Here is a 13234-nt window from a genome sequence, read left to right as displayed (position 1 = left end):
TGACTTTGGGCTAGTTATATAACTTCTCTTTGTTTCATTTTCCTCTTTTTTAAAATGGGGGATAATAATAAGATCTATGTAATAGGATTTTGGAGTCCCTGGGTGATGTTAATGCATAGGCTGCTGACTAAAAGGTTGGAGGTTCGAGTCCATCTGGAGGGGTCTCAGAAGAAAGGCCTGGCAGTCTACTTCCCAAAAAGTCATCCATTGGAAACCCTGTGGATCACAGTTCTGCTCTGACACACATAGGGTTGCCATGAGTTAAAGTAGACTCAGTGGCAGCTGGTTACTGGTTAATAGGGCTTTGGTGAAGATTAAATGAGTTACAACATGAAAAAGTGCTTAGAGCTAGTATATAAAACAAAAAACCAAACTTGTTGCTGTCAAGTTGATTCCAACTCATAGCGACCATACGAGACAGAGTAGAATTGTCCCGCAAGGTTTCCAAAGAGTAGCTGGTGGATTTGAATTGCCAACCTTTTGGTTAGCAACCATAACTCTTAATCACTGCGCCACCAGGACTCCTGCCTAGTATATAGTAAGTACTCAATAAATGTTTTTATAATTATACGTTTTTCTGTAGCAATATGAAGATATTCATATGAAAAAGCACTGGAAGGAAATAGGTTGTTTTAGTGCAGTGCAGTTACACTTTACTTTCTACAATTTTTGTCTTGTGAGTATATTATTTTTATAAAGAAAAAACTGCTTAATGTAATATGACATGTTTCTGAAATCCTGGTGTTAAATTAAGGATTCATGAAGTGCTTCAGTGTCCTGGTTACCTGTGAGATTTCGTAGACAGTAAAATATACCCGTGTTCTTGAAATTAAGTATTTTGGGACCAGTTTTCATTTTAGAGTCTTGAAGTATTTGACAAAGATAAAAATTTTATCTTTTCCATTGGGTTGATTTTAGTATTTTTTAAAATGGTATTTTTAGTACATTTTTGAACTCACTAATTAGATGTAGAGATAAAAAAGGCACCTGTAAACTCTCCCCCTGCTTTTTTGTGTGGCATGAGTTGAGTGTCATGATTCTGCACCCTCTACTGGAGCAGGGACAAGCGTCTTAGTCAGAAGGACTCCAGGGAAAATGTCCACTGGTTGAATCTAAGGTTATCTGTCCACATTGTATGTAGTTTGACTAACCACCTTGGCCAAAGTATAATTGAAGTTATGGAGCCTGTGGTTTGTTAACTTCGTAATTTTATTTTTCTAAGGTTTTGTCATTTTAACTTGTGGGTTTTTTTTTTTTTTAATTCATGTTTTTCTAAACATATTTCCCTCACTTTATAGATTTGGAGTAAATGGAGGGAAATTATTAAGTACTAAAGTAGTTTTTTTAAAGTAGTCCCTAGGAGCACTGGTAATGCAATGGTTAAGCACTTGGCTGCTGACTGAAAGGTCAGTGGTTCAAACCTACCAGCTGCTCAGCAGGAGAAAGGACCTGGGCATCTGCTCCTGTAAAGATTACAGGCTGGGAAATCCTATGGGGCAGTTCTACTTTGGCACATTGGGTCACTATGAGTTGGAATCAACTTGATGGCACACAACAACAACTTAGAGGTAGCATTCCATCTGAGAGGAGTTTCTTTCAGAACCAACATAAGCAACATTTCGTAAGTTATCTTACTCTACATTGATAAATTAATAAGTTTTTAAGTCTACTCACCCTTTTGCTTCAAGGTGTTTTGCTTACAGAATGCTACTTTTGTTACATGTCCAAAAACTGATAAAAGGCCAGTCAGTTTTGGATACTTCTTGACTTATTGAAAGTCTGTCCTCAAGTTAACTATTATTTCTTTTTTATATGATAATTCATGTGCTTCTTTATTAATACAGTGAGTGAATAACAAAATCTAGTAACTAACATAATTTAAAGATGATGTATGTAAACAATATTTTGTGATATCTGCTACAGCTCTTATGTGATCTTTTACGTTGGTGCAAAGTCATGGGTACTGTGAATAGCTATATATATATATTTTTTTTAATTTTGAAAAATTTCAAACCCCCAGGAAAGTTGAAAGAACAATAAAATGGACATGTGTATACCCCTGTCACTAACTATTGTTATCCTTTCCACACTAGTCAAATCTCTTTCATCTCTCTCTGTCTCCCACACATACATCTTTTGCCAGATGATCCAAAAATAGTTTGCAGACATGGTAACATTTTATCCTGAGTACTTTAGCCTGTGTCTTCCCCTGAATTATGATTATTTTTAAGAAATTAATTTTGTTGAGAATATACATAGCAAAACATACACCAATTTAGCAGTTTATGGATGTACATTTCAGTGACATTGATTGCATATTCTTTGAGTCGTGCAACCATTCTTACCCTTCTTTTTTGAGTTTTTCTTCCATTAATATACATTTACTGCCCCCTAATATTCCTATCGAATGGATTCTGACTCACGGTGACTCCATGTGTGTCAGAGTAGAACTATGCTCCGTAGGGTTTTCAGTGGTTGATTTTTCAGAAGTAGATCGCTGGGACTTTGTTTGAGGTACTTCAGGGTAGATTAGAACCTCCAACCTTTTGGCCAGTAGCTGAGTGCATTAACTGTTTCTGCCACCCAGGGACCTAGATTAGTGTCTGATTAAATAATTGGGTCACTATGAGTTGGAATCGACTTGATGGCAATGGGTTTGGTTTTAGGTGTTTTTTTTTTTAATAGCCTAGCCAAGTTAAAAAAAAAATTTTTTTTTAGTAGGTACATAAAAATACCCATCACTGAGGTCTTATATGTCCAGATTTTTTATAGCGAGTTATCTTCTCTTAAGAATCTGTTAGAACACGTTAGATATTTAAAAATTTTCTTAAGTACGCACATAGCTAATTTTGTATGTAAGGAAACCTATGTAAAACTAGAGCAATGGATTTGCTGTACTTTGGTCATACCCATTGAGCTGAGAAGATCCCAAGCTCTTTACTATCCTTTCTTTTTTTTTTTTTTTGAACAGTAGGAACTTTTCTTGAGTCAAAAAATAGCAGATATGCGTACAATAAAAAGAAACTTTTCTCACCACTTACGTCCTAGACAAAAAGGAGAGGAAAAACTACCTAAGTAATGATTAGATTGTCCCATTGAGTAATTAAATTTTTTATGAAGTTACCATCCCTGTGTTTAGGACAAATCAGAATTTGTTTAAATCTTTATGCATTTGGCGTGGTATTCCTGATAAGTAGTTTTAAAGTTTTTAATTGTCTGACTAAGCCAAAGCACAGAGTAGAAATACTCTCCAGGAATTTCCCTTTTAGATGCTTTGTTTCAGTTAAACTGGACTAGTGTTTGGTTTTAACATTTCTATCAAATCTTCTAGATTAAGATGTTCTATTTTAACTGGGAAATTTGTGGAATGTTAGTTATGAAATAATCTTAATTATTAAGCGAGGTACCATATTGTAGAAGTGTTGAGCTCTGTACTGTCTGCCAGGAGGCTGAGTAACAGACACCCTAGTTGTTAACAGGAGCTCTAAGACAATTGGCCTCCAGCATGCACGCTTAAGGGTGAGAGGTGAACAGGAAGTGAATTCTAAGGATAGGGAAGAGGTAGCAGTTGGTGAGAAATTTGTGGATTAGTGCAGTACAGGAAGAGCATGTGAGATTGAAGCCAGACTGCAAAGTAGATTTAACAAAATTCTTTGTTGTATTTAATTTTGTTGGTGAAGTTTACTCTCAGATACCTTTAGTTGTCAGTATTAGTGTCTGAAATTGGAAAATAATGTGAGAATTAGAAACTACAGCACTACCAAACTTCATACTATTATGATAACGCCAGGTACAAAGCTGTTTCGGAATATTTAAATATGGGTGACCACGTTTCTTTATTGGATGCTGGATAATTGAACTGAAATAATTTCAAATTATGGAAATATTTTAATACAATATGGTGTGGATAACATATGGAAAGAAATAGTGAGCACATAGGAAGCATGGACTGCCGTTTTCAGTTAAATAAAATCTGGTAATTTGCTATGCTCAACTGTGCAAATAAAACCTTCCACATTGAATATGTGAGTAATGCCTTATACATTATGAAAGGGTGAAAATCTCTGAGATTTTTTCCTAAGTATTTTTGTATACCTGAAAATAGTACAAGTTTACATTGACCATTTCATGGAATCATAGCATTTTAGAGCTGAGCAATTTTATTCTATCATATACAAAAAGGAAAAACAGGCTTAAAAATAATTCTGAATTAGCTTAAAAAAAAAAAAAAGGCTTAGAGAGGTCATGAGTTGCTTGCTGTCACATAACTAGTTAGCAGATTCCTTTTATAAAAGGTTAAACTCTAGTATTTAAGGATGGTCAAAAATGAGTAATAGCACATTAAGGTCAAAAACATATTTAAATGTGGTGTTTAGTAAAATACAGTTATAATTGGGTGTCTTAAATTATTGAGAAATAGTTTTAAAGTTTTTTTATGTATGTAACTTTTAATATGTCTTAAGTTTTTTTTTAACTATGTTTTTAATGTTAAAAATGTACCCTTATTGTAGCTTCTGAAATGTAGGTATACATTGTGTAGATTGTCAGTGACAATTTTATGGAACATCCTTGTTTTGGAAATTTTGCAGTTTTACTGCTTTTATTCTATGTCTACCATTTTAAGAGTTTCTGCTGGGCACTGAGGTTACAAAGATGAGTAAGATATGATCCTTGCCTTATAAGAACATAAACTCAAAATACTTTCCCATTGATCTGTATTATAATTTCAGAGGTGTTCTATTAATTTCTGATTCATTTTCAGTTGACAGTGGTTTCTACCACTTTCCCTTAGCCCTCCAGCTGTGTGATTTTAATGAGTGATTTAAACACAAAAAATTAATTTCCCTGATCCATTCTATTTAAAATAAGTGTTCCTTTGGGTTTCTAGTTCAGCTGTTTATTTCATGGTTTTGTGGCAATCTATAATTATTTGATTTTCTCTCTCTCCGTATATGCACTTTTTTTTTTTTTAATCTCTTCACCGTTAGAACATTAGCCCTTTGGGAGCAGGAACCTGTCTGACTTATTCAAAGTTGTTTCCGTAACAGTAGTATAAATAAATTTTGTTGAATGGATGAATGAATGTACAACTGAATGAACAAATGCATCAATGAAATTATATGTACTGGCAATCTCGTGAAGTATAAATTTTATTGCCTAAGGGATCAGATTTACAAATTGAGATTTATCAGTAGTAGTTTACTTAAATCACACCCAGGCAACCACTAGGCTACTTTCTGCCTCTGGATTTGCCTGTTCTAGACCCTTCATATAAACTGAATCATACAATATGTGGTCTTTTGTGATAGGCTTCTTTCACATAGCATAATGTTTTTATGGTTCATACATGTAGCATGGTATCAGTACTTCATTTCTTTCTTATTGCCAAATAGCATTCTGTTGTATGGATATACCACAATTTGTTTATGGATTAATCATTTGATGGACATTTGGGTTGTCTCCAACTTTTTGGTTATTGTGAATAATGCTGCTGTGAACATTCCAGGACAAGTTTTCATACTGCTTTGGTATATTTCCAGGAATGAAACTGCTGGGTCATATGGTAACTTTATTTTTAACCTTTAGAGTAAATTCTGTACTGTTATCCAAAGCAGCTGCATCATTTTACATTCCCACCAGCAATGTGTGAGGGTTCCAGTTTCTTTCTAGCCCTTGTTATTATCTGTCTTTTTTATTATACTATCCTAGTGGGTATGAAGTGGTATTTCGTTGTGGTTTTGATTTGCATTGCATTGATGTTGAATATCTTTTCATACGCTTATTGGCCATTTGAGTATCTTCTTTGGAGAAGATTTATTATATTTAGGTCTTTGCCCATTTTTTTAAATTGAGTTGTCTTTATTATTCAGTTGTAGAAATTCTTAACATATTCTAGATACAAGTCCCTTATCTCATACATAATTTGCAAGACTTTTTTTCCTGTTCTGTGGATTGAGTTTTCACTTTCTTAATGGTATCCATTGAAGCACAAAAATTTTTAAATTGATGATGTCTAGTTAATTTAGTTTCCTTTTGATCCTCGTTCTTTTGGTATCATATCTAAGACTCCATTGCCTAATCGAAGGTCATAAAGATTTTCCCTTATTTTTTCTTCTAAGAGTTTTATAGTTTTAGCTATTAAATTTAAAAATTAATTTTGAATTTTTGATGTGGTGTGAGCTAGGAGTTTAACATCATTCTTTTGCATGTGCGTATCCAGTTGTCCCAATACCATTTGTTGAAAGACTCATGGGTTTATTTCTGGACCTCCAGCTCTATTTCATTGATCTGTGTATCTGTCCGGCTCATCAATTTCTGGAAAGAAACCATCTGAGATTTTTTATGTAGATTGCATTAAATCTGTTGATCAACTTGGGCATCTATCTATGAACATTGGATATTTTTTCATTTATTTTTTAAAAAACCCCATACTGTCGATCTTTAATTTCTTTCAACAATGCCTTGCAGTTTTCAAAGTATAAATTTTACACTTATTTTGTTAAATTTGTTCCTATGTATTTTATTCTTTTGAATGTTATTGTAAATGGAATTATTTTCATAATTTCATTTTCAATTTGTTCATTGCTAGCAAATAGAAATGTAATTGATTATTCTAAAATCTTGCTGAACTTGTTTTATTAGTTCTAATAGTTTTTTAGCAGATTCTTTAGGGGTTTTTATATACAAATCATATCATCTGCCAATACAGATAGTTTTACTTCTTCCTTTCCCTGGCTAGAATCTCTAGTACCGTGTTGAATAGAAGTGGTAAGGGTGAACATCCTTGTCTTATTCCTGATATTAAGCGGAAAGCATTGGAGCTTTCAACAGTAAGTATGATGTTAGCTGTGGGTTTTTTTAGATGCCCTTTTATTAGGTCAGCAGCCTTGGTGGCGCAGTGCTTAAGGGCTCAGCTGCTAACCAAAAGGTTGGCAGTTTGAATCTACCAGCTACTCCTTGAAAACCCAGTGGAGCAATCTTACTCTGTCCTATAGGGTCGCTATGAGTTGGAATCGACTCTATAGCAACAGGTTTTTTTGTTTTGTTTTTTTAATCAGGTTGAGGAAGTTCCCTTCTCTTCCTAATTTGTTAAGTGTTTTTATCATGAAGGGGCATTGAATTTTGTCAGATCTTTCCCTGCATCTATTGAAATGATCATGTGTTTTTATCCGTTATTCTGTTGATACGTTGCATTACGTTAAGTGATTTCAGATGTTAAATTAACCTTATATTCCTGGGATAAATCCCACTTGGTCATGATAGACAATCCTCTTTATGTATGGCTGGATTTGATTTGCTCTGATTTTTGTTGAGGATATCTGTGTTTATAGTCATAAGAGGCATTGGTCTTTAGTTTAAATACGTTATCCATACTAGTGTTTTCTGGTTTTTATAGGTTATCTGGAATGATTACATTTAAACTGAGCACTCAATTAGCAAAATATGTTTACAGCCTTTTGTCAAAATGTAGTGTTTTTCATTTTGCAGCTTTTTTCTTTGTCTTACCTGGTAATGGGTAGGAGAGATGTAAATGAAGATCAAGTAATTTTTCCTTAAATACTTAGGGGCAATAAAATAGATTAAGTTTAATGTTATCAGTTTATTGTGACCTAGGTCCGGGACTTTTTTGTGTGTGTGTGTTCCAGGGATATACTTTACTATTAAATTTTTCATTAACTCATCCTCTTACTTAATAATACTCTATTGCCTATTCTAAAAGTGCCACATTGAACTGTGGTTTCTTCTCACCTCTTCCGCCGTAAACACACAAATTAGAACAGAACCAACAAACTTCTGGTACACATTGGTTCCCCACCTCATTCTCAAGGTCTTCTTTCTACATTGAAGGATGAATTACGATTAAACCCCTCTTGCTTCTAGAAATATATCAGTTTACACTATGGCTTTCTATCTGGGAAGTGGGGATGGGTGGGGACAAACCTAATTTCTTTTTTAATTTTTAAGAAACATTTTGTACTTTGAAAGAAACTAAATGGCTTTGAAAAGATACAGAAGAGTGTTTTTGTCTACCCTGACAGTCAAAGGTTTTTCATAATTTTGCTCTAATTTATTCAAGCTCATTTTCTACCAGTTCTCTCTGGACTTCTCAGATTATGCATTTAATATGTTAAACTTTATCATGGTGCCACAAGAAGGGGGAAATACAAGGCAGCATCTCATGATTTTATATGACTATAAATGTTTTAATATCACACAGTGTCTAAGAATACAGCTTGGGAAATTCTGCTCTATACAAATCTCGTTTGACTTGTTATTCTTTTGCTCATGCTTGTCTCTCTTCCCTGAATACCTGTCATTATCTTTTTGTAATAAAATTAACAAATTCCTTGTTCCTTGTCCTCTCTGGTTCATAGTGATTTAGTTGTTTCCCCTAAACACCTCGTCATTTACTGCTTTGCTTTCTTTTCTCATATATTAAACATTAAATATATATTTTATCTTTATATAAGGCTATCAGCTTTTTTATGGGCAGTATTCAATCTCATATTCTTTCTTCTGTTCCCCAGAGAGTGCGTCGTTGCATATGTAGTATGTTTTTAGCAAATACTAAATTGTTTGTCTCGCGCTAAGCAATAAAAAAAAAAAAAAAAAAAAATTTTTTTTTTACACCATAAATTATAGAAATTAGGATAATGTAATCTTAAATTCAGTTTGGAGTGAAATAATAAAACTGATAAAAGAACGGAAATTATTAAAATAGATAAATATAAGTCCTATTTAAACAATTATTCCTGTTATCTTTATATTCACCTAGTAAGTACATTTAAAAATCAGTTTTATTGAGGCATAATTTAGATAAAATAAAATGTACCCATTTTGAGTGTAATTTGATAAGTTTTTGTCAAATGTGTGCGCCCGCTAACCGTTACCACAATCAAGATACAGAACATTTTATAACCCCAAAATTTTCCTTATGCTCCTTTGTAGACAGTCATTTTCTCATCCCCAGATCCAGGCAGTCACTGGTTTACTTTGTGTCACTATGGTTAGTTACTCCTGTTTTAGATTTTATGTAAATATAATTAATCAGTCTTTTTTATGTACACTTTTTGTGTCTGTTTTTTTTTTTTGCACTAACCAAGTGTTTTTGAGATTTACCTATCTTATTTCATTTATCAGTAGTAGTTCATTTCTTTTTTTTAAATTCAAGTATAATTTATGGTATAAAGATAGTGTTTTTTGAATGTACAGTTTAGACAGACGTATCCAGTTGAGTAACTACCACCTCTAATCAAGATATAAAATAGTTCTATCACTCCCCAAAATTCCCTCATACCGTTTTGTAGTCAACTCTTTCTCCAGCCAGCAGCATCTGGAGATAAGTGATTTTCTGCCCCTGTTATTTAGCTGTATTTTAGCGTATCATATAAATGAAATCATATAATATGTAACCGTTTGAGTCAGGCTTCTTTCGCTTAGCATAATGCATTTGAGATTTAACCATGTTGTTGCATAAATAGGTAGTTTATTCCTTTTTATTACTGATTTGCATTCCAAATTATGGGTATACCACAATTTGTTTATCCATTTACCTCCTTTTTAAAAATTATTTTATTTTTACTGTTATTGTTGAAAATATACACAGCAGAAAATATACCAGTTCGACAATTTTCACATGTAGAATTCAGTGACATTGATTACATTTTTCAACCTGTGCAACCATTTTCACCCTCCTTTTTGGAATTGATTCTCCCCCATTAACCTAATCTTACTTCCCCTAAGCTTCCTATCTAACTTTTCAAGTTGCTGTTGTCAATTTGATCACATAGCGACCCTAGAGGACAGAGTAGAACTGCCCCATAGGGTTTCCAAGGAGTGGCAGGTAGATTTGAACTGCCAGCCTTTTGGTTAGCAGCCCTATCCCTTAACCTTTGTGCCACCAGGGCTCCAACCTTTCAAGTTGCTGTTGTCAGTTTGGTCCATATAGATAGTTCTTTAAAAGGGCACAATGCTCAAGGCAGACATTCTTTTTTAATTAAGCTAAACTAGTATTTGGTTTAAAGAAGACTTCAGGGGATATTTTTGGTTAAAGGTTTAAAGATTATTCTCAGGGCAATAGTTTTGGGAGTTCATCCAGCCTCAGTGACTCCAGAAAGTCTGGATTCCATGAGAATTTGAAATTCTATCCTGCATTTCCCCCCTTTTGATCATGATTCTCCTGTTGGATCTTTGATCAGAACACTTAGTAATTGTAGCCAAGCACTAACTTTCCAGTTCTTCTGGTCTCATGGAGGCAATTAGCCGCACTTCCATTTCTTCCTCCTCTTCATTACTCTTCTTCTTCCTCTGTTGGTCCGGGCAAATGGAGACCAATTGTTATACCTTCGATAGCCTCTTGCAAGCATTTAAGTCTGTAGGCACTACCCAACAAACTAGGAGGTAGAACAGAAGTACAATATATTATTACCTCCTAAAACATGACATTAGGCCAATTAATTGGGATGTCCCATGAAAATATGACCCAAAATCTTCAAACCAAGAAGCCAAATCCCATGAAGTGTTTGGTTGTATATAAGCAGCCTCAGCATTTGCTGTTTTTGTTGTTGTTGTTTGTGTGTGTGTGCATATCTATATATGTATATATAGAGATATCACACAACATTTGCCAATTCAGCTTTTTACAGATATACAACTTACTGACATGAATTACGTTAATTGGCTGTGTAGTCCTTACCCATACTCAGTATGAATTTTCTATCACCCTAAATAGAAACTCAGTGCCCCATAAGCAATAACCCCCTTTCCCTCCCCATCCACCCCTGGTAACCACAAATAAGCTTTGGTCTCTTACATTTGCCTGTTCTCTCTATCTCTTTTTTTAAAAAATATTTTATCGTGTGTTAAGTAAAAGTTACACAGGAAATTAATTTCCCATTCAATAATTCATGTACAGATTTTCCATGACATTGGTTGCAGTTTCTACAGTATGTCAGCACTCTTCCCATTCTCATCCTGGCTTTTCCATTTCCATTTGTCCAGTTTCCCTGCCCTTCTTTGCCTTCTCGTCTTTGTTTTTGGGCAAATGTTGCACTTTTGGTCTCCTCCTATAGTTGATGGCTTTAAGGAGCACATTCCTTACAGGTGTTACTGTTTATTTTATAGGCCAGTCTGTATTTGGCTGAAAGGTGACCTCTGGGAGGGGCTTCAGTTCCAGGTTAGAAGGGGATCTTAGGGCTATAGTTTCAGGGGTTCCTCCAGTCTCTATCAGACCAGACAGTCTAATCTTATTTATGAATTAGAGCTTTGTTCCACTTTATGTCTTCAAGCTGCCCTTATGTATCCATTTATCTCTTGATGGACATTTGAGTCGTTTCCAGTTTATGGCTATAAAGAGTAAAGTCTGTGAACATTCACATTCAGTCTTCTTGTATGAATATGTTTTCATTTCTCTGGGTTGAATATGTGGGAATGGGGTTGCTCTGTCATATGTTAAGTGTATTTTTAACTTCATGACAAATTGCCAGACTATTTCCAAAGCGGTTGTACCATTTTCATTCCAACCAGTAATGTATGTTCCAGGTGCTCCCTCCTCTTCAACCCTTGGTGTTATCAGTGTATTTAATTTTAGCCATTTGAACAGATATGTATTGGTAATGTTACAGTTCTAATTTTTTTATGAATAATAACATTGAGCATCTTTTCATGGGCTTATTAGCCAAAAATGCATGTCTTCTTTGTTAAGCATCTTTTCAAATCTTTCATACAGTCAGGCATGGAAGAGATAATGTCACTGACAAGGCTGAGACCTGGAAAAGAAGTATGTACTTGCCATATTTGTGTGTTTATCTTTACATAGTGTTGTGTTTGGCAGTGGGTAGGAAGAATGAGGTGGGAGTTGCAAAGCCCAGCAGCGGCTTATAGCAGTTATGTGGTATTAGGGAGGTCCAGCCACATATAGCAAGGGTCCTGAAAGCAGATGAGTGAGACAATAGCACCTAGAAATCTAGGAGTAGGCACCATTTAGAGACATAGGACAGGATGTCAATGACAGCTACTGGCATTATGAGGAAGGACTACCAAGGCATTCACCTAGACTTAGAGGTCTAGTGATATTAGCTTTTCAGTATAAGGATTGAGGTCTGAAGAACTAATCTTTTTTTTTTTTTTTAAGACAGGTTTATTGAGATATAATTTATATCAAGTAAAATTCCCTTTTTTAAAAATGTATACTTATGTAACTTTTGACGAATGTGCACAGTTTTGTAACCACACCACAATGAGATATAAAATATTACCATCATTCCAATAAAATTCCTCATGCTCCTTGTCTCAGCCATTTCCCCCAGTCCTAGACCCTGGCAACCAATGATTAACTTTCTGTCCCTGTAGTTTTAGTACAGTCTGGCTTCTTCTACTTGATATAGTATATTTGTTGTGTGTATTATTAGTATTTTGTTCATGTTACTGAGTGGGATTTCATTATATAAGTATATCACAGATTGTTTATCTGTTCATTACTTAAAGGAGATTTGGTTTGTTTTCAGGTTTTGGCAATTATGAATAAATCCTCTATAAACATTTGTGTCCAGGTTTTTGTGTTAACATGTTTCCATTTCTTTTGGGTAAATATATGGGAGTGGGGTTGTTGAGTGTACGTTTAACTATATAAGAGGCTCTCAAACGGTTATTCAAAATGGTATTATCACTTTGCATTCCCACCAGCAGTGTATGAGAGTTCCAGTAGCTCCATATCCACGTCAGTACTTGGTATTGTTAATATTTTTTAACCATCCTAATGTAGTGGTATCGCATTGTAGTTTGAATTTGCATATCTCTAATGTCTAATAGGAACCCTGCTGGCGCAGTGGTTAAGGTCAGCAGTTCAAATCCACCAGCCACCCCTTGGAAACCCTGTGGGACAGTTCTACTCTGTCCTATAGGGTTGCTATGAGTCAGAATCGACACGACGGCAGTGAGTTTGGTTTAATGTCTAATGAAGGACCCCTGCTACACAACAGTTAAAGTTAAGCACTTGGCTGCTGATTGAAAGGTTGGTGGTTAGAACCAGGGCTTCAGACTGGTTCTTCCCAGTTTACTCATGGCTGAGGAAGCAAAACTGGAACAGACTCAAATTTCTAAAATCTGGGTGAACCAGAATGATAACCAGAACAGGAAAAATTACAGTTGAAGGCCTGCTAGAAACCTAATGTTCCTCTTAGAAAACAAGGGCAGTATACTTGTTGTATAGCAACCAAACAGTGGTGTCCTGCAC

General features: G+C 34.8%; 1 protein-coding gene across 9 annotated transcripts in view; it reads left to right on the top strand.

Moving 5' to 3' along the window:
* Positions 1-13234, top strand: part of CHD9 (chromodomain helicase DNA binding protein 9) — a 230035-nt gene that overhangs the window by 83756 nt on the left and 133045 nt on the right. The window lies entirely within an intron of this gene.

Source organism: Loxodonta africana, chromosome 21 (genome assembly GCF_030014295.1).
Source record: "Loxodonta africana isolate mLoxAfr1 chromosome 21, mLoxAfr1.hap2, whole genome shotgun sequence".
Lineage (NCBI taxonomy): Eukaryota > Metazoa > Chordata > Mammalia > Proboscidea > Elephantidae > Loxodonta > Loxodonta africana.
Note: the sequence above shows the minus strand (reverse complement) of the source record. Positions and strands in the feature narration are given on the sequence as shown.